This window comes from Ambystoma mexicanum, chromosome 7p, assembly GCF_040938575.1.
Source record: "Ambystoma mexicanum isolate Mex_15411 chromosome 7p, UKY_AmexF1_1, whole genome shotgun sequence".
Taxonomy (NCBI): domain Eukaryota; kingdom Metazoa; phylum Chordata; class Amphibia; order Caudata; family Ambystomatidae; genus Ambystoma; species Ambystoma mexicanum.
The window spans coordinates 82,086,908-82,109,406 of record NC_090939.1 but is presented as its reverse complement, the minus strand read 5'-3'; the positions used below and the strand labels follow the sequence as shown (position 1 = coordinate 82,109,406).

The window sequence follows — 22,499 nt, the reverse complement described above, 5'->3', positions numbered from 1 at the left end:
GGCACTGGTCAATGCAGCCTTTGCTTGTTCCCAATAGCAGAGCGATGCCATAGTCCAGTCTTGAGAGGATGATGGCTCTAGCGATGGTTGTGCTATTTTCTTCCTTTAGGAAGGGTCTTATGTGCCTGAATAGTCTATGATAGTAGCTACAGTTTGTTTTAGGTATGCTGTGTGGGCATTAGCTCCGAGGGAGGATTCCAAGTAGATTCCCAGGGTCTTCACTTTGCCCGCAGTGGGGATGCTACGATTCTTTATGTTAAATTGGGTGTCGTCTGAGCTCAATTTTGCTCAGGCTTAGGAGGAGCCAAAGATCATGAGCTCCGTCTTACTGCTGTTCAGGCAGAGCCAGTTAGATTTTATCCAAGCCTCGATTATACTATAGATGGTGGCTATTTTGGTGCTGTCTATGCTGTAGCTTCCACTCAGCTCTATAATAAGCTGAGTGTCGTCAGCAAAGTTGGTGAATAGTACACCTAGGTTGTTGAGAATGGTGCAGAGGCAGCGAAGGTAGAGATTAAAAAGGAGCAGAGAAAAACTAGCTCCCTGGGCTACACCACAGTTTATACTTATGGGGTTGGAGAATTTCTCTCCCCAGTGTATTTTAGTTAGCTATGGCCGACGCCCATAAGTGCTCCCTCAGAACATAAGAAAGTGCCCTACCTATCCGCCAAGTGGGACAGGTTTCAAGGGTTTTGAGGAGTCTGTGAGAGGAACATCCACAAGAAAGAACATTACCAGCAGGTAAGTCATTTTGTTCTAATAATGAATTCCTTCCTCCCATGGATTCCTCATCTATGATAGACTCCCATAGAAGTACGTGGATCTGGAGGAGAGAGGAGAGCAATAGAACACCACCTAAACCAGAAAACTCTGGAGGACCAACCTGCTGAAACAGGGGTCCTGTCCCAAAAGTCTAAGCACTAATGTTTGGCAAACGTGTACAGATAAACCCATGTAGCCACTTAGCAAATTTACAGGACAGGGGCCCCTCTCCATAGGGCAGAGGTGACAGCCAGACCTCTGATAAAATGAGCCTTTAGACCGTCAGTCACATCTTTAACCCAGCCAGTTCATAGCGTTTTGAGATGCAGAGAATGATCCACCTTGACAGGGTCTGTTTGGTCACAGCCCTGCTAGCACAGGCACCAGCATAATCCTCATCCAAACGACGTAGTAGCTGAGACACTGCAAGATGGATCTTTTGCGAGAAATGGAAGTCTGACATCACCTTTGGGGAGAAGGAAGGTCTCACTCTCAATGTCACCCTCTGTTTGTTGAAATTCAAATAAGGAGGTCTAATCGATAACACCTGAGCACATTCATGCATTTCGCGGAAGTGATTGCAACCAGGAAAATCACTGTAAGGGTGAGCAATCTAAGAGAACACAAATGCAAGTGCTTAAAATAAGCACTGATAAGGAATGTCAACACTAAATTCAATGCCCATGCGGGAACCATCAACTTCGGAACATCAGCGGTGCTGGGGGTAGAATATCATACTTGGGAAATCCATGTGAGGAACATCCATCAGTATAAATATTAATGAGAGGTGAGTAATTTGTTCCTCTGCACAAGCATTTATTTCTTGCGTCATCCACTGTTACTTTTTTAAAAAATGTGTTTATCTATTAACAGCGCATAGGAACATATATAATAGCATTGCATCTGTAGCAGACAGCATTTGAAACACAAAATCTCCCCAACCCCCCCACCCTGGGCGCCCCCGGAGGCCATAATCTCCGGGCCTCATTCTGTTTGACAAGGCGGCGAGGTGTCCCCCATGTAGTGGAGCGCTCTCGCAATCAAGCGTAGCTTAAAGGTTAGTGCTGGATAGTTCTGGTCATAGTCTAGGACCGGGGCCCACGTGTCGGTGAATCGGTGGAGTCGGCCCGCCTTGGCTGCCGTGACCTTCTCAGCTATTAGTATGTCCCAGAGTTTAATCCACCATAGGGGCATTAGGGGGCCTTCTGCAGTTTTCCAGGTGCGGGCCACCGTAATTTTGGCAGCCAACAAGAATTGAGTTATCAGCGTGGCCCCCCTCCCCGATCTCGGGTAAGCGTCTGGTAGCGGGATCCCCAGGAGGACCTGTTCTGGAGTCAGCGGGATAGTCACTTGGATGATGTCTTTTATAGTAGGAAGACACTGGGTCCAAAACTCCCTTACCTTAGGACAAGTCCACCACATGTGGAAGTAGGATCCTGGGTGGCCGCAGAGACGCCAGCAGTGAGGGTCCAGGGCTTGATGCAAGTGGTGGAGGCGCAAGGGGGGTAATACCATCGCAAGAGCAGTTTATGGGCGCATTCCCGGTTGGTAATGCAGCGGGATGCCGTGCGCGTCCTAGTCCAGATGTCCCCCAAGTATGGTCTTCTATAGCATGACCCAGATCCGCCTCCCATTGGGACATATAAGAGGGTTTAATGTGGAAGGGGTCATCTTGTAGTAGTTTATAGAGGGCTGAGATCTTTCCCTGGGCCAGCAGGTGTGTCGCTGTGAGCTCTGGGGGGTTAGAGGTTGGAGTGCCGCCGTTCGAGTCTGGGGATTGGAGCACCAGTGTCTCAGTTGGGCATAGGCAAATCTGTCCGTCTCGGCTAGCCAGAAAGTGGTTTTGCATTGTTCAAAGGTGAGGGGGGAGTCCCCTGCAAAGAGTTGCCCCAGCGATTCAAGGGCACCTGCGATTCTGAAGTTCGGTCGGTGAGCTCCTGGGGAGAAGGCTGGGTTGTGAAAAATTAGGGAGAGCGCGCTCAGGTCACTTGGGACTCCTCCATGCGGGCCCACTCCCATGCCTTTATCGATTGTTTCGTGGACCTCAGCACCTCTAGCCAGTTCTGGCGTAAAGCATTAGGGAGAAACGGAAGGAAACAAAGAGGAAGGGGAAGGCAGGATTGTTCGATATCCACCCACTTTGGGCGGCCCAAGGCCAGGCCCCACGCTTGTAGGTGGGCCAGCTGTGCTGCTATGTCGTATTTGCAAAGATCTGGAACTCCCAGCCCTCCCAGTTTTGCGCTGGTCATCATTGTTTTCCAAGGAATCCTCGCTTTCCTGCCTTTCCATATGAAGTCGATCATTTTCCTTTGGAGCTTCTGTATAGGGGGAAGAGGGATTGAGACAGGGAGGGAGGCGCAGGCGTACAGAAAGCAGGGGAAAAGGTTCATCTTGCATGTTGTTATGCGGCCCAACAGGGAGATTTCCTCGGATCGCCAGCGAACAAGGTCTCTTTCCAATTCCTCAAAGAGTGGGGGGAAGTTCGCTCGGTAAACTTTCGCTGGGTGCGCAGGGATCTGGACCCCCAGGTATGGGATTGCTTGAGTGCTCAATTGGAACGGGCTTTGCTTCTCCAGGGCGTCCCTCTCGTCTGGGCTCAGTCCCACTCTGAGGGCTATTGATTTTCAAAAGTTGATGGCGAATCCAGCTACCTCTCCGAAGCTCTGGATCTCCGCCAGGGCCGCTCTCAGGGAGGTTTGAATGTTTGTGGTGGTCAGCAGAACATCGTCCGCGTAGAGGGCAATCTTGTGCTGTGTGGTGCCTATCTTTGGGCCGCTGATCTGCGGGTTAGCTCGAACTCGTTGGGCCAATGGTTCCATAGCCAGAGCGAAAAGTAGGGGGGACAGTGGACATCCCTGTATCGTTCCGCAGGTAAGAGGGATAAAGTCCGACAGGCGGCCGTTAATTCTAAGCTGGGTTTTGGGGGCTTGGTAGTTCGCTAAAATCATTTTCCTGAAGGTTGGGCCAAAGCTGAAGGCCTCAAGGGTGAGGGTCAGGTACGGCCAGTCCACCTTGTCGAAAGCTTTGGTCGCATCCAGGGCAAGTAAGGCTAGCTGTTGGGACTTCTGCGTGGCCACCTCTATAAGGTCCAGTGCCCTGCGGATGTTGTCTTTTGTCGAGCGATGATTAATAAAGCCCGTTTGGTCCGGGTCTATGATGCCCGGCAGGACTGGAGCGAGGCGGTTAGCCAGGATCTTGGAGTAAATATTGGCATCCAAGTTTAGTAGGGAGATGGGTCTGTACGAGCTGTTTTCTTGGGGGTCCTTTCCAGGCTTAAGGATGAGGACTGTGATAAATTCCTGCATGGATGGAGTGACCGACCCGGTAGCCGCAAATGAGTTGAAAGGGCAGGTCAGGGGCGCCACCAGTTGGGGGCGGAAGAGTTTGTAGAAGCGCGTGGTGAATCCGTCCGGGCCCGGGGCCCTGGGCTTCAGGCTTTTTATAGCTTCTTCCACCTCCTCGTCTGTGATGGGGGTTTCAAGCTCTTGTCCAACCTCCGGGGACAGGTGCGGGAGGGCTGCCTTTTGGATATAGGCGCGCTGCTCGTCTAGGTCCTTCGGAAACGCCGTCATGATTTCAGATTGGTGGGCCACTGCTAGCCGTATTTTCTGTGGGTCCGCATAGTGGACCATCCCCTGCGGGTCGCGAGCCCTAGGATGGTTCTCCGGGTCTTCTCCCTCGCCATCTTACTGACCAGCAGCTTGTTGGCTTTATTATTGTGGACATAGTACCATTGTTTGGTTCTAGCGAGCAGGTTTGCGGTGGTGTCGGCGTAGTGAGCCTCAAGCCTCTTCCTCACCATCTGTAAGGCTTTGTAAGATTTCGGGGACCATCCCTTCCGCTTTTGGGTAGCTTCGGCTGCGCAGACTTCGGCCTGCAGGGCCTCTCGTGTCGCCTTCTTCTGTTTATGAAATGCGGCACCTTGGGCAATCAGTTCCCCTCTGAGGACGACTTTCATGGCGTCCCAGGTATTAGCTGGAGAAGTTTTTAATTGTCCTGGCGATCGCATCTCTCACCAACATGTCTCCCAGGATCGGGTCATACAGACTCCATTGGCGGCGAGGAGGGGGGGTCCGGGTCATGGGCTCGGAGGGAGAGCGATACTGGGGCATGGTCCGAGAGTATCCGGGGGCCAATCATGACATCGTCCGTGAAGGTCAGGATCTGGGGAGAGGCCAGCACCAGGTCGATTCTGGAGGTGGGGGAGTGAGATCTGTCTTTGAGGGGGTCCGGGGCTCCGTTAAAATCACCCCTGATGACGAGTTGTCCCACAGTGAACGGGAGGAGGGTCTCCTCCAGGTCTTGGTAGAACCCTTTTTGGAGCTCATTCGGGGCGTAAGCTGAGACGAGGGTGTAGAGTTGGTCCATAATGATGCATTTGACTACCATGAAGCAACCCTCTTGGCATCACAGTACGTCGAGGATCTGAGGGCCTGCAGCGAAGAGAATGGCGGTGCCTCCCTTTTTTGTACCGTTGGATGCTAAGAATTACGTGGGGAAGAGCTGCTTCGCAGGCGGGGGAAGTCTGCTGGAATTAGGTGTGTTTCCTGTAGGAAAGCGATTGAGGTTCCGTCATTTTGCAGCCTGTGTAAGATATATTTCCTCTTCGGGGGGGAGTTCAGGCCCCTGACATTTAGGGTAGTGAGTTTCAGCTTTAGGTGCAGAGGCTGGCCTTCCGAGGTCGACCTCTGCAGGGGAGGCCTGGGAGGGCGCTAGGTTAGCCATAGCTACGAGGCGTCAACGGGGAACCTGGGCAACATGGTCGAGGTTTTCTCCAAGGGTAATACAATGACATCCACCTTGGAGGAGGGTATAGGCTGCATGGGGTCTGTGGCGGGTTTGAAAAGGTGTTGATGGTTCCAGTGCTATGCGATCCTCAGGGGGGACCCAAGCTGTCATCTGGGTTTGTGGACTCTCTGCACCTGGGACCAGGGGGTCCGTCCCGGCCCAGGGGAGTCCGACGCCAGGGCAGGATCCGCCCGGGGCAGGAGTGAAGGCCTCGTGCTCCCGCAGAATGGATGCTGCGTCGTCGAGATGGCTGATGGTGCGAAGGGTACCTTTATATGAAAATTGTAGCGCCGTGGGAAACAGCCATCGGTAACGAATTTGCTGGTCTCGGAGATGGAGGGTGAGGGGACGGAGCATTCTGGGCTTTTGAAGGGTTAGCGGGGATAGATCCTGAAAGATTTGGATTGGGGATCCCTGGAAGGAGAGTTCGTCCTTTGAGCGGGCAATTGCGGAGATGGCCTCCCTGGTGGTGAAAAAGTGGACTCTTTTAATGATGTCTGGAGGGGTGTCTGCTTTGGCTCCTCGTCGGGGGCGCATCCTGTGGGTGCGGTCAAGTAGGACTTGCGTTTCATCCAAGTCCGGCAATAGAGATTGAAGAAGAGTGCTTATGTATTCAGGGAGTTCCTTATCCAAGATTGATGAAGGCACCCCTCGAAAGCATAGATTATTGCGGCGGGAGCGGTTTTCCATATCCTCTTGCTTGAATTCAAGGATTTCGGTTCTATCCATTAATGTTTGGATGGTGCGTTGCATCTCTGTGAGCGAGTTAAAGTGATCCACTGCCAGTTCCTCAACCTCCACTATTCGGTGTTCAATGTTGTCAACTCGTTGTTCTGTTTGTTCCAGCTTGGCTGTGAGTTCTGTCATGCAGCTCCGAAATTCCGCTTTAATATCCGACATGAAGGCCTGAAGATCCTCTTTGGTGGCGAGCGTGCCCTTCTCATGGGAGGTCTTCTGGGGAGTTAGTTTTGGGGGTCGGTTTTCTTCCCCTTCTCCGGGGCCAGCAGCATGGTGGTAATGTCGGTGGACCTTGATGCCTTCAGTGCTTTGGACATGGTTATGGGGGAGAAGCGGTGGCTCCCAAAAGTTGGCCCAGCGTGGGGGAGTTGTACTCCGTGCCAGGGGCCACCGGAGCCAGGGATGATGGTGGCCGGGGGTGGAGTGGGCTGGGGCGCCCCAGGAGGTTGTGGTTGTACCTGCACGAAGCGGTAAATGCTGTGATGAGAAGCCAAACTAGGTAGGAAAAGAAGACACGTGGCCCCCTCACCACAACCAGGATCCAGGACAATAGAGGCGGCTCTGTGCCGTTGGCAAGTGATGATGGTGGGCCGGAGCGCCCCAGGTGCCACGGGGGCACCAAGCCCACCGCTGGGGGGCAATCGCTTGAGGGTCAGGGCCTGAGTGACCCAAAGCAGGGGTGCCTAGGGCCACAGCCAGCAAGGGGGGGGGTGAGCGATCCGGTGAGTCCCAAGGTGGCGGCAGGTCTCCAGTAGCAAGCCCATCAGGAAGAGGCCGGTGGCAGGTGTAGCTGTGGTGAAGCTGTGGGGAGCAGAAGCGGCCCCGCGCAAGGGGGGGGCGGGCGACAGGGCCATCACAGGCACCGGGCCAGAGAGCAAGATGCACGCCTCACTCCTCGGGGGGCACGCCCCGCCCTCAGGGAGCCGGGCCGCGTAGTAGAGGCTGGGTAGGGAGCCCTCTTCCAGGAGGCTCCCTATGGCTGCAGGCGGGACGCCTCCTCCACCGGCCCAGGGCGCTGGGTGCCGGGCCGCGGCTCCACAGGAGTCCGGAGCATGCGCCGAGTCTCCCGGAGGAAGGTAGGGTAGCCGCAGCCGCCAGAATCCCCCGCGCCGACAGGCCCAGGCGGGGGGGGAGGAAAGTCTGTCGCAGCTCCCGGCGCCGAGGTAGGAGGACGCCGAGGTCCAGGGCAGCCGCAGGTCCAGGCGGCCTCCAGGCACGCAATACGCGGAGGCAGTGGGTGCAGGGGGGGAACAGGAAGCACTATGTATGGAGCAACACTGCGCCCCAGAGACGGGCCGCACCCCCGCACCAGGTCATGCCCCACAGGGAAGCGCCATCGGGCCGCGGCAGGGAGGAGCCTCGGTCGCGGCTGCCATGTTAAAACACAGCGGGGAACATCATCACCAAGTTCCCGTGCCGCGTTCTCGAGCAATCCGCCGCGTTTAGCTCCGTAACTGCAGCAATGGGTGCCAGAGATATTCTACTGCAGGCTCCCCCTCCGAAGACCGCAACAGCATAGCGGGAACCGGCTGAAGTTTAGTTGAAGCCGCGGACCCCAACGGAGGACATCAGTGGAGCAGTCTCATCCGTTGCGCTCCAGGCCACGCCCCATCCACTGTTACTTTTACTCTCTGATCCAACTGCTTTATTCCAAACTCCTCCATTCCTATTAGTGCTCTTCTCTCATCCCCCTTCCGACTTGTCCTTTCATCCAAGATCTTTCCCTCCTCCTGCTCCATCTTGAACCTCTCTTCTCCTTTAGTCCCTGCTCCTTCTACTTCTCGGCCACCTCAATTTTTCCTCTCCTCATGCTCGCCCTCCTATCTTCCTTCATGCTCTGACTCTATACACTGTCCTCAACACCCAGCGTAAAACACTGGGATTCGTAATACGTTGCTGGGCCAACATGATCAAGAAAAGAAACACATAATAAAAAACGATGTTCCGAGTTGGGGCAGGAAGTTGGCAGGCAGTGAAGAGCACTGTCAACATCCAGATGCCGAGACAAAGAATAAAAGGATCTCCCTCCTCTTTGGAAAATACGGCAGAGCATGGAGTAGGGGCTTGCTGCATCACAGGCAGTCCAACATCAGCAAGGAATAGGACAGCGAGTGTGACTGCCATTATTTTATTTTGTATATATTTGTATAGAGAGAAGAACTTCAACAAGAAGCTTTGTACATGAGCTGAGTGTGCCAGGATTGGGTCCCTTAAATTACTTAATGAGATGGAAGGACAAATATATTAACAAGATTTTGTAGAGAGACATTGGGACACCAAGTGAGGAAGGCACTGATAATGGTCACAAACACATTACCTGAATTGTAGTATTTAAATGTTATGAAGACATTATAATGCTTCAAATCACCATTGTGGTAGTCCAAGCACCAGGACTTGTCATGGCATTTTGTTTCCCCTACAGGGGAATGCAGTCTGTAGAAGGAAAATGAGCAGGGGAAAGATAAGAGGGTTTGAAACCAGGTTGCTGTAAGGGCAAACACTTAACGAAAGGCCCACACAATTCTCAGACAAGAAACGGTGTGTTTGCTGTGTCTTTGAAATAGAATTAAGAAAGTGTTATCATTTTCATAAGATTTTTTTATTTTTTATTGATTTGGCTGAATAAAATCAACCTTTCAATTTACACATATATAAAATTAAAACATCAAGTATAATACGTGTAGCAAAACAATCAACAATACAGGACAAGGCAACACATCAATCGTTCTTAATTAATATTAAAATAGCATATACCTTTTTACAGATTGTTCGAATCACTTGAGTGAATGACTTCATCAATGATATTAAGATAAACTAAAAAACACAAAAAAGAAAACATTTACTCTCAAGTTATTAACTGTTGTGAGAAGTTTAAAGGCGTGTGAATAAGAGTAGAATAGTCAGTCAATGTACAAGATCATCCTGTCTCAGTGACATTATTTAACTCTAGCGCTTCTAAAAACCTTCTTGTTGCAATTCTAACAGAAGTTCCGTTGGTGCAAAAGATGTCATGCCAAAGTGCTTCTGGATAGACAATTATGAAATGTTTAAAATACTTTTCCAAAGTAAACGTAACGTTTCTCAATAAGCATTGGACATTCAGTGATTAAATGTAAAGTTTCTAATTGGTTAGCAATTTTACAAAATCGGCATATATTTTCAGTCTTGTCGACTATTCTTCGTCTCGCCAATACATCATAAATCAGCCATAGGTTAAATCTAAAACGCAAATAAGCATTCCTATGTGAAGGAGATGGACTTTTTGCTAAGTAAAAAGCCAAGACGTGATATTTTTTGTTGTTAAAAGGATTATTCCTAAAGTCATAAGGCTTGTTTTTGTATTTAAAATTAATTCCTAACAAAAACCTGGCAGTCTTATCATTCCTCTAGCTAACGTTGCTTGAATGCACACTCAAGGTTGGGGGTTGGTGTTCGAGTTCACCCCCAGTGCAGTGAATCATAAAAACACATGGCAGTATTGGAAAACAGTAGCCTGCACGTTTAATAAAAAAGGGGGGTTGTAGCACACAAAGTTGCCGATACTGCATTGGGAAATTAAATGTAATGTGTTATATTTCATTTTTGTAGGCTTAGGCTTACTTTAAAATATTGAGGGCATCCCTCTTTCAAAGGCATTCATTTCTGTATTGCAAATAAAGATCCAAATTCACTGTGAATTTATGAATGAAATATAATTTGGCCTGCTGTCATGTAGTAGAGCCAGGATTACAACCTAGATAAACAAGGGCCCATGATGTCCTTCACAACATACAGGCTGAATTCTTGTAAGGCCTCCGCTTTCTTGCATGGGTTTACATTCATGAAGGCCTGGTGTATAAGCTGCTTTGGATTTGTTTTGTAGCAGGAATATGTCTCTGTGAGTGGGAAAGTGAAGTGTGGGAAGAGGACTAGGCACAAAATCCGAACTTCCAAGCTTTATGTGAAAGACCACCCCAGCAACAGCAGTCTGCGGCTTCATTTTCCACACCTGTTGGTAATCAGTTTTATGGACTAAACATTATTTATTTGATATTTTTGGTACGCCCTAAGCATGTTGCCAATAGGTCACTTCAGAGCACGATTGTATGTTGCTGCGTTTGGTGTGTCATGAACCCAACAGTAATTAGCAGTGAAGGATGCAATAGATTTGTTTGGCCATCTGTGATGGAAACAGATGATCCAATTGTTACCTAGAGTGGATGACCAGTCCTGGTCCCTTAACAGATAAGGAGGTGCTTTGGTGCTGTTGTCATGGTCGAAACACAGGCTGGAGATGATAATAACTAATTTACTGTAACACATGGTGCTGTAGAATTATGCATGCAATATTATGCACAGTAGAGATTTTTCCAATCCTGTTTTTGCACCCCCCTTAGATTCTTGTCTGACTTTGCCAGACTCTCTAGAACCAGTGGGGACATCGATACGGCAGATTTTGTGCAGTGTGTCCAGGGCCCGTGCCTTAGCTGAGATGTGCACAGCATAGCCTTGCTTTGAGGGCAACGTTTTTTCCAGTTGTTGCAGGATAAGGTGAAGGGCATTCCCTTCAAAGGGTTTAACATTTTTTACTCCACCATGGATGAGGAGTTCTCTAAGGAGAAGGCAAACCTCTTGGCTGCCGAGTACGGGCAGCCATCATAAAGCCCCACAAAATTCTGCCTCCTCGAGCCAAAAGAGGAACGGGTTGAGGGCCCTACGTGGTTTCAGAGTTTCAGAGTTTTGGTAAATGGTGGACACCTCCTCAGGAGTTCCCAGCAAATATCGACATTTTTCAGATGGTCTCTGTCCTTGGCTGACAAGCCAAATCATTGATGGCTTCCAGTTCCAGTGCCATGCATCCCCAGTGGGGGGCAGAATCCCCTAGGGCAATTGAACCCTGTCTTTAGTTTGTTCTGGGTACAGGATTCAGCTTCCACCATTTCCTCACCTCCCCCATCACCCGCCAATCTGCCAAACAGCTTTCCAAACATCGAACCTCAGTCAGGAGTTGTCCAAGCTGCTGGCTTTAAGTGAGGTAAAGGTAGCTCCTCACTCCTTCTAAGGGAAAATGTTTTACTTTCACTTCTTTATGGTTCTGATGTAGGACTCTGTTGGCTGTAGAGAAACACTGGACTTCTCTTTTCAAAACTCTTTTGCCTATTGAGAAAATCAAGATGGTCACACCAGCTCAGATCTTGGCTATGTTGCAAGAGTGAGACTGGATGTGCTCACTGCCTCATCAAGGTGCATATCTATACATCACTGTTTGGGGCCACAATTGCAGATTTTGAAAAATTCTACATGGGCGACCAACAGTTCTAATTCAGGTTCCTTCCCTTTAGCCTCACCTCAACTCCCATGGTGTTGAGCAAGGTCACGGCTGTGGTTGCTGGCTTTTCTAAAGGCAGCCGAGTGAGTGCGTTTATCCTTGTTTGGATGACCAGCTGCCTAGATCGTCCAACCAAAAGCTTTTTAACTCACATTGGACTGGGTCTGTCAGTCCACTGGGAGAAATGTACTCTGTCTCCATCTCAGAGGATAAAGTAAATCTGGGACTCTCTCTTGAGGGGAGTACATCTCTTTGTGCCCAGATGTGGGAATTTCCTGAGGCACTGGAACTTGGGCGCCACACAATTTTGCATTTTATGGTCCTCTTCCATGCTGGTGGTTCCACACGAGAGAGACCCAACTAAACCTGGCAAGTCATTGATCCACGGAGGGCCAGGGTCAGAGGACTTTAGTGTTGCTGCCAGACAGTGATCCTGCACTTAAACCTTCCATCACGCACCAATAATGTCTGCCATGGACCTTTCTGGGCCACTGGAGCATGCCTAGTCACTAGGAATAAGCGGTCACCTAATCTATACCCTCCTTCTCAATTTTAATTTAAGTATCTATTCCTCAAGCTGGTACTGTGCTTCCTCAGATGTCTCTTAGGAGATGGCGCTGTTCAGCACTGATAATTTACCAACTAGGAACTCCCTTCACAGATTGTAACCTTCTTCCAACAAACAACATCTTCATAGATGGTACACCTCCTTCTATAGCACAACCGCCTCCGAGCAACCAGCTTCCTCCGCTACCTGCATGAATAGCCTGTTTCCCCTTCCCCTAATGTAGAGTCTAGGGAAACTTGCTGCACCTCCGTGATGTGGATGGACTTGGTTTTGGATTGGCTCATGTGCTTGGGGTCAGGTGGTCTGTGTGTGTCTGGGGTTATGTCAAGGCCAGTTACCATTTTGGATTTCAAACTGTGGTGACTAAATGAGAGCTGCCCTCCTCTCCTCTGGATTGTGTTGTGTGTATGGTTGTTTCCTTACATTGATCTCTGATTTGTCATTGTGTACTATGAGAGGGAGTACATTCCCAGGAAAGCCTTTCTACTGTACGCACCTTTTTGTTTCGGGGGAAAGGACACTTTTTACATCCCACAACTGTATCTGCATCAATGTCGGCAGGTGCTTATATGAATGCTGTTTTCACATGTTTTCACCAGCGCTGCGTCCAAAGTAATCAAAAGCATGCTTGTGCTTTAGATTTCCCGAGTAATGCCACCACAGAGCACAATGTATCAGAATTAGAATCATGAATCCTACTTCGACTCAGCACACGTGAAGAGGGTGACCTTGAATCCTTGCAAAGTTAATTCGTTTTTTTAGCCCTGCAGCTAGCAGTTTTCTGATATCAGGTGACAGACCTTGGATGACTAGAAGGGATAACCTCTCTAGAATCAGGGAAGGAGAGATAGTTACCTGTCACGTTCTTAGGTGGAAGCCCCATGATAGCAATTAGGTCTCTGAATGAGTTAATGTGACAGTACCCCAACTCACCCTGGGAACACAATGAGGGTGGTCTATGGATCCCTCATTTACTTCGTCTGGGTCCAGCATCCACTAGATCAGGTTGGTACCCAGCTCCTTTGACAACCCTGCTGTCAGTACTCACGGACAAATATGGAACCTTTTCACACATGGAACCCGGTCTTCTTGGCGGCTATTCCTTTGGCCAGGAGAGTTAGTGTCATTTATGTCCTCTGCTTATATGATCCATGCTTAGATTCTTTAGAGACAAGGTGGTTCTCAGGACTCGCTATTCGTTTCTACCAAAAATGGTGCCTGAGTTTCACATTAATCATACAATGTCCCTTCCTGTGTTCTTTCCCAACCAGATCCAAAAGCCGAGAAGATTCTCCACAATCTAAAGTTTTATTTGTAGCACACCAATAATTACCACTCTTCTGAGCACCGTTTTATGTCATATGAGGGTTCCTCTGCACACCTAGGAGCCTTTAAGGCCTCTATCTCTAGATGGACGGTTTATTGTATCCTACAATCTTACAAGATCAGGAACATTTACCCGCCTTAAATCCTTCACGCTCACCTGATTAGGTTGCTGCATACATTTTGTAAGCACTACATCCTGGGAGCCAGCTCAGAGGGGATGCCAAATTTGGACTGGCTGGCCTCGGGTTTCTGCCTCGTTTCTCTTCTTGTTCCTCCCTCCCTAAGGGTTAGGTTGCAAGTCAAACTTTCATAAGTATGCCGGAAAGGGGTCAGGACGTAGGTTTGTATAAAAGTTACAGTAGTGACTACTGTACTCCTACTCAATAGTTCCCTTTCCTCTACAGCCCTTTCGTCATGCCCCAAATAAGTTTCCATGTGCTACCATGCTGATAAAAAGGCTAGTGGTTGGTGTGTGGAGCATGCACAAGTACTGCTCCTACTATATGTGAGGCCACGGTTATGCATGCACCCTATGGTATTAGTTCTTTTATCAAATATTGCACATGTCATACTCCGATCATCTAAGTATGGAGGAAAGGGGTCTATGGGTTAGAAGTACAGTAGACATTATTGTGAGTAGCATTTGCCTTTTTCATAAGAGACAAAATAAGCTGCCCTTCTTTCGAAATACAGAGAACTGACACAATAAGGATATCCCTTGGGATTTTGAGCTCCACTGCCATGCCACCATACTTGCGCTCTCGCCACTTTGATAAAAAATATTGTGTGTGTGTGTGTGTGTGTGTGTGTGTGTGTGTGTGTGTGTGTGTGTGTGTGTGTGTGTGTGTGTGTGTGTGTGTGTGTGTGTGTGTGTGTGTGTGTGTGTGTGTGTGTGTGTGTGTGTGTGTGTGTGTGTGTGTGTGTGTGTGTGTGTGTGTGTGTGTGTGTGTGTGTGTGTGTGTGTGTGTGTGTGTGTGTGTGTGTGTGTGTGTGTGTGAGTGAGAGAGAGAGAGAGAGAGAGAGAGAGAGAGGTGGAATGCTGGAAGGGGGAAACGGAAGGGAGTGGGTTATGAGATGGGGGCTTCCAGGGTATCACTGCACAACACAGGGCAAGGGGTTAGAGGAGAGTGGGGGAGCGAATGAGGGCTGCAGAGGTGCCCCCCACATTGAAGGGGGTCATGGATGGGGCGCACAGAGAAATGTTTCCCTGCAGCTCTGAACCCGGGGCTCTGGAATTCAGTGAAAACGGCATGCTGGGAAACATCATAGACCCCAAGCCAGACTCTATAAATGTGCAGAATCTGTAAATATGTGTCATTGTGTCACAGTGGATATCAGAATATTAATGGGTTTTATTGAGCAACAGTAAAACATAAAACTGTTGCATGAAAATTGGTTTGGGATGGCTGCAACATGAAGCTCCTTGGGAAATGTAATCGTTGAAATCATGATTATTATGTGAAGAACAGCAAAGAGGCATACAGAAAGTTAGATAGGAAAGTCTACTGCTTAGTCTGTCTAGCGCTCAGCCTGTATCCCTTCCTCGGAAGACCACAAGGCCTCAAAGCCACTCTTGTAACGCCGCTCTTCCAGGACAAAGGGCTCCACAACCTCTGCTGGACGTCCCCTCTTCTGGGGATCACAGTCACTCTCTTCTTTCTCTCTCTCTCGCTCTTCACTGGAGCATCCCTCCTTTGAGCACCAAGAGATCTCTTCCCCTTTACCGGCGAACACTCAAACGGGTAATACTATTCTGTTACATATCTCCTCTTCCAGGGATTGAAATCACTCTCTTTTATTACTCCCCCCTCCCTTGTTGGGTTAAGGGTCTCTACGTTATCTCTTCTGGTCTGAAGGGGCTTTCCTCCCCCTCACTGGAGAAACTCCCCTTCTGAGCTTAACATGGCTTGCCTCTTCCCCCCTGGAGCACAACCTTCTTCTGGGCTCACAAGGCTCACTTCACGCTCACTGGAGTATCTCCCCACCCCTTTCTGAGCTTAAAGCGCCTCTGCTCTTCTTCCCTGGAGCAGGGCCCTCTTCCAGGCTCCCAGGGCTTTCCTCCCCCTAACCGGCGTACACCTGTCTTCTGTGTTCCATGCAATCACTCATTTCATCAACGTCCAGCCTAGAGGCACTGTTTGTGATTCTTAGTCTCAGTTTTAAAGACCTCACTATCCTTCCATTGGCAGAGGCAGCCTTTCACATTGATTGGATAATTGATTTCCTAGTCCAAGCCAGGTGAAGAAAGTCTTCCAAAGGATTGCCGCCATTTTCTTTCAATCTGTCTTCAATGTAGGAATTGAAGTTGGTTTGCAGCTCTGCTCTCCCATGCCTGCTGGCTTTTTCTTTGCAAGTTAAATAGTTTTGAGGTTTCAGGTGTTTGAAATTCCATCACCAGGCAAAGGAGAATCTCTGTTAAGTGTCCCACCGTTGAAGAATTGTTTGTCCTCTGAGGAAGGAAGAATTTTTTTCTTTATGTGCTGGTTGGAATGAGTTAGGCGTTTCCCTTCAAGGATCTGCACCTGTTGTCTAAAGGGTCTCTCCGAATGTGCTAGTGGTTCCCCATAGCATATCTTCCTATGAATCCCTGGTACACCTTACAGAATCCGTTCTAGGGTTTTGAGCTCCAAACATGATGTATCCTGGGAATTGCAGTTCCAAATATCCTGCTTCTATGGGGCTGGGTAATTACTAACTCGTTCTGTCAGGCAGTTCAGGACTAGTTCAGGGATGGTCTGCCTAATATCCTTGGTCTGATTTAGAGGAACTCTTAAGGAGGGTCTTTGGGGAGAATCATGTGGGGTTAGTCTGCAAGGGCCTCCACCCATTTTCAGCATACATTTTTCTCCTTGTGCCGGATAACACTTAGAATGCTTAACTGGTCGAGTTGTCTCAAAGTCCTGCCAGTCTTAGTCTCATGTAGACAATACACAAGATACAAGATTGGCTCTGTGACTTTGTCACATATGCAAAGTTTCTCCATATCCATTAGGGCACCAGTGCATCAAAACACCCTACTCTGATGCCCCCCATAACTCTAAACCAAATTTAATGTGTCGAGGTTCTGCAAATAATGTTTTCTAGATGCAAAAATGTTCAACACAAACTGGGCCTCATCACGAGTTGGGCTGTATTCCCGGCTGTAATACCGCCGACTGTAATAGCCCTAGCACTGACCGGTCCGGCTGTATTACCGCCGGATCACGAGTTGGGTGTTAATAGTAAATCCCCATTGCCCATTGCCCATTGGGTCCATTGGATTCAATGGGGCATTTTCAGCGCTAACTATGCGGGCTAATACAGCCAGCGGTAATACAGCTGAAAACAGGGGATTTTCACCTCCAGAGAAAGGCTGGAGGTAAAACAGCCCATTTAGCGCCCAACTCGTGATAGGGCCAGCCTTAAATACGGCTGTAATACCGTTACCACCGCATTTAAGGGCTACAGCCCAACTTGTGATGTGCATCACTCACCTTCACCCACAGCTTTGTGAATCACCTTCTGCGTATTATTATTTGCTAGCTTTCTTTTAGCTGATGGATTAATCAAACGTTTTAGAAGCTTCACTTAATCTTACTTCAGTATTGCAAGCTTTGTTGCTGGAGAATTCACCATATTTGTGACTCTCTCCATGCACTATAGGTTTGAGAGTTTTTGCAACTCCAAAGGCCACCTTCACTGTCACCCTCTTAGATCCAGCCTCCTCTCACCGAAAGGTTTTCTCCAGCCAGGTGATTAAAATGTCAAGCTTAACGTTGATCTACACATGGAGTTTATGCTCTTCATCACGGACAGTAGGTTTTTACTAAAGCCTGTCTGTATGGCCTTTCTCACCCAGCTGCCTCCTTCTCAGGCAGACAAAGTGCAATATTGCTGCTTCTGTACAGGGTTGGGTTGGGTGAGGTGCCCACTGGTAGAATAAATGCATGCATGTCATTCTGATACTTCTTTTAAATATGTCCCCTGGAAAAACCCACTCCAATTTGCTCGTGAAATGCATTGAATAGACATTTAATGGCACGTTCTGTAATTGTTTAATTGTTGTGACTTATGTTTCCTCTTTTCATGCACAGTGTGTTCTTCAGATTCAGCTTATTAGATAACTAAGCCTACTTAAAGTTTTTTTTTCTTTGGAAAATTATCACCTGATCACATTGTTGGGATGTTTTTAATGCAGATCTTTATGTAGAGTCTTCACAAAAACAGAGTACACCATCTAAGGCCACTACCAGATCTGACCATTTTCTAAGGTAGAGTGATCAGTGCTGCAAGCCACAGGCAAGCGTGAACCTATCTACACCCCATTCTTTCCTCCTCTCTAAGCAGCAGGCGGGTGGCCGTTCTCTTTTCGCAACTGGCTCCTTCCTCTCGAACAGCCTCCCCCTTTCTCTCCGTCTTGAGCTGGATCTCCTCAAGTTCTGCAAGCACCTCAAGACTTTCCTCTTCTCCTCCTCCTTCCCTCTCTCCCTCCCATGCTAAACCATACAGCCGATGTAGATTGGTGGCCCTGGCCCTTATGTGTCCTTTTGGGTCCTGGCCTTCTGTCCAATCCCCCGCAGCATCCCCCTCCCCCTAAACTTGCCTTTGGGCACCCCCTGGCCTGTGATGTCTCACAGGCCTGCACAAATAATGACGGGTGACCCCTCTTTTACCAAGTGGTCACCACCTGGCACTTACCTGTTGCCTTTGCAACTGGCTCTCTAGCACTTCCCCTCTGTTGAACCTCCAGCACTTACCTCCTTCCCCTGTCCCTTCTCTCTCTGCACGTGCACGCTACGAATGTTCACAAGGCCTAGTAGGACTGCCGTTGTCTTTTGTTCATCACTGGTATTTTTGCATTGGCTTGTATTGTTCCCTTGTTCCCTTCCCTTTGCCCTGTGGGTGCTTTGAAACACAATTTCTTGATATACAAGTGCCTTACAAATGCCCAATAAATATATACATCAATAAATAAATGCAGGCTTCCGGTGCCTTCCTCTTACATGTATATAGCCATTAAGCAGACTGCCCTTATGCAGACAATTTCTATGGACCCTATACTACCTTGCTAGGTGTGCACAGCCCAAGAGGAGTCGCTGCTCCAGAAGCTCAAGCAGATGCTCATGTCTCCAGGGATGACGTCCTTTTTCATTCTCCCTTTTGGCTCCAGCTCCCCATGCAGTGCCCTTTTGGTGTCTGAGACTGACACCTTCATCTCCTACAATTCCTCCTCTTCCGGTGGCTCTGGTTTCAGTGGCGGGGACCACGGTGGTGCCTCCAGCGCCTCGGACTGTGCCACCTCTGGCTCCATCTTTTCCATCTCCTTCACCTTTGCTGCCGCCTTTAGACCAATCCTGATACCACCCACTACCATTGTAGGCACTCTCCTGATACTCCTCCAGATGACCTATGGAAAAAAGATGATATTCAACATAGGTAACATTTTGGAGTTCCTAGAGCTCTCTGTCTTGGAACAAGTGCACAAACCAACTGGGATCCTCTCAGCAGTACTGTATAGGTATCGGAACACATCGGGGATCTCTCTGAAGCTGAATGCTATCGGGGAGGTAAAAAAGATCTCGAAGGCCACCCAGAATATAGCTCCCTCAAATATAAGGCTGAAGGCTGAGCATCGACTGGTACCAGATGAAAAACTCAGTCTGGGCACAAACTCATCTGCCCATCCAGTTGTCATGGCAGCAGCACTCTCTCAAGGCAAGTCTGTAATATCATCCTAGTCATCAATGGCGACCCTGTCGGAAAAAGGCAGATAATCACTAGACACACAGGGTTAGAAAGTATGTTTAAATGGGGCTTTAAACATGGGCCATTCAAACGCATATGCCGTACTGGCAGCCTAGAACCATTGCCTTTGATCAGACGGGGATCTTCCAGTAGAAAAGAGTGATTCTGTTTTGTCAGGTAATACAGAGTCAAAGTGTGTACTTGGACATAGAGTTGGCAGTGGTTTATGTTGACACAGCAGCTAGGGGCATGTGCCTTTTCGTGGACTGCAAGAGAGATACCTTGCTCAAGAGCACTAAACTAACTCATGAAGCCCAGGAGAAGGTCAGGTCTACGACTGAACAACTCAATCACATAGGATGAGCTCAACAAAATGAGGACAAAAATGCTCATGGCGCATTCCAAGATGGCCTCTGTCCACTAAAGACGTGTGCAGGTAGAGCTCCGTCCCGTGGCTGTAAACATTGGCACAATAAGTGGATTCAACTAGCCGTTTCCCCCTTCGACAACCAAGTAAATGCTGTTTTGAATTCTGTGTCCTTCCAGCTGCCATAATGTGCTCGGGGTCCAGTAAGTACTGGAAGACCAGGTGTTATTCGGTCTGGCCGCGCCCAAGACTGAGAGAGGCGTACACTCTTCATTGCAACACAGGTGAGTCGGGAATACGGCTTGCCCATAAAGGCGAAGCATAAAGACACAGCAGGACCGGAGAAACGAGGAAGGACTGGCAGTGTGAGGCGGCAACACAAACCCCAACTAAATACCCTGCCGAGATTCCTGCGCTCGCACAGAAAAAAGTCGCGCTCGGTGTGTAACATCTTTTGCTGCCGGCGCGTAATCGGAAGGAACCGCATATAAAAGGAGGACACAAATGAGCCACACAAAGAATGGAAAGTAAGTTTCCGGCATAAACAGTATTCATGTAATAAAGAGGTGTGCACTCTAACCTAACGCTCATGAAAAATTACTGATGACCCATGACTTTTAAGACGTAATGCAAAGTTCATATCAGGGGCATATACGCTTTTTCATTGGTTTGTCTGGCATAACTAGTATTAAACAGCATTAAATATACAAGCAATATCACGATGGTGCCGGCCCAATGCGGTTTTAAGGAAAACAGACCATGTGACGCTGGGCGGAGTTAAGGCACATTAAGTCTGTAAATACACAAGGAACTAGGGCAACATTACCCTAGAGACAGTTCAGGTGTTATAACCCGGCTCACTAAATGCATAATCAAAATGTTACTGGCCTCACTTAGTAGGATACTGCACCAGCATATGGTGCTAATAGCGCCACACAATGGATAAAAAGTCTCATACTCTATTTAGCAATTGCACCTGTGGTCATTTGTGGGATTAGTACCGGCGCACTCATCTGGTGATCTCAGGAAAGGGCAGGATTGTCTGCTTGGAGCTGAAGAATTAACAAATATGGGTACTCTGGCCCCGGGTGAACCAGATCAATAAGCAAAAGAACAACACTATTGGTAACATATAACTGTTGACTCTGGCAGGACTTATTAGCCAGTGAGACGACATCATGCAATGCCCAAGACACAAGACTATTATATATCTCGTCTTCACAGATGTCTGGCAGACCAGCCTCCATGGAAGTAATTACCAAAGGGTCAAAGCGACATTTCAGCTTATTCCATGAGCACTAAAGACGTACAGTCTACTCCACGATAGCGACACTAAAATACGTATGACTACTACAACCGGATACACCAACATAGGACAATTATTGAGGTAATCATACTTGCAACGACCTTAGTTATAACGTCAGAACCAGAGTCAGCGTCAACTATATAATACCTTCCGCAACATCATGTTGAGCATTAGCAATATTGATAAAAACCTGCAGTAACTAATCACTTATATAGGTTCTTCTAGATGGTGTCTAATTTGGGGGTGCCCCACTAATGGCAAGCACCCTATGCCTGGAACAAAAAAGAAAGTTGCTTTGGCCTCTCATTTTACTTCTCAAATAAATAAGGAAAATCCATAACAGGATATCTGGCCTAGCACTTTCAAGGCTCAACTACCATATTCTCCTACTTGATCCATTGATGTTCCTGCAGCTATGGCAGCTCCCAAGGAAGACTTTGTGAAGAGTTTCCAAGACTTTCAGAGCATATTCACTGCGTCATTTCAAACGCAGTTTACTTAATTTACCACAGAGGTAAAGCAAATAATTATGGATTTCCGGAAAGATCCGACAGATCTGGGCAAATGCACTGACGCAAATGAAAGAGCGATACAAGAATTGATTTACGATAACCGTCAGTGAGAGGAATTGGTCGAACATTTGGCAATATCAACTCATAATCTTGAGATACAATGTGAGGATTTAGAGAACAAGTCTCGTAGGGCTATTATCTCAGTCAGAAACCTCCATGAATCAGTCACAGACCTAGATCTGAAAGGAACAATGAATATCATCTTCAAAGAACTACTGGGGAAAGATGAAGTAGGGACAATTTCACTTGGCCGCGTTCACAGGGTGTGCCCAAAGAGATCAGACCCTGGTATGTGTCCAAGGGATGTTTTAGCAGCATTGGGGGACTACCCACAAAAGGAACACATTTTGAGGGCAGCCAGGCAAGCTGACCCCATCACATACAATGGCGCTACTATACCAAGATCTTTCTCCGCTCACACTTCAAAGGTGCAGAGAAATGCAGATTGTAGTAAAAACATTTTTATCTAAAAAGATAAAGTATAGGGGGACATTTCCATTTGGCGTAACATCTGCACTAGACGGGAGACAACACAAGATCACCTCCCCGGCAGAAGGCATCGCATTGTTAAAAATCGAAGAAGATGAAGGTGGTATTGCTCTGGATCATCAGCTACAACTGGGTCACCCCGTGTCAGAGTCATCATGCAAAAGATTGAGCGGAGACACAGGTGGCACACATGCCAAATGATCTAACTGGACTCATTGGAACCCTCGCCTTAAAGGGTCGCAATATACGCCTAAGAAGTGATTTTAACAAATAAGGAGGGGATCTCTTTGGTCGTCATGCCATATTTTTGAAGGCATCGGGATGGGACACTCCAACTTGGAATCACTGGAGTGGAGGTGAAGAGGGTTTTTGGATACCCTATGGGGAATCCTGGAGGAAGTGGTGATCCACATTGGATGGAAGTGTAACGTTCGAAGGTACTTTAGGTATAAAGGGTCACACCAGGGTCGTGGGGGGTTAGACAAGGGAATATGGGAATAAGAGTTACAAAAGTTAGGGGGAGGGTGTGACAGAGTTTGGGGAGGTGGGGG

At 48.3% G+C, this 22,499-nt stretch overlaps 1 protein-coding gene and 1 long non-coding RNA gene across 7 annotated transcripts in view; one reads left to right on the top strand and one right to left on the bottom strand.

Moving 5' to 3' along the window:
- The window catches only part of LOC138525716 (uncharacterized), a 152,736-nt gene extending 143,634 nt beyond the window's left edge, over window positions 1-9,102 (bottom strand). Inside the window, exon 1 of the long non-coding RNA XR_011283417.1 lies at window positions 9,043-9,102. This is a non-coding gene — a long non-coding RNA (uncharacterized lncRNA). The remainder of the gene's footprint in view (window positions 1-9,042) is intronic.
- The window catches only part of STXBP5L (syntaxin binding protein 5L), a 3,950,894-nt gene that overhangs the window by 3,367,111 nt on the left and 561,284 nt on the right, over window positions 1-22,499 (top strand). The window lies entirely within an intron of this gene.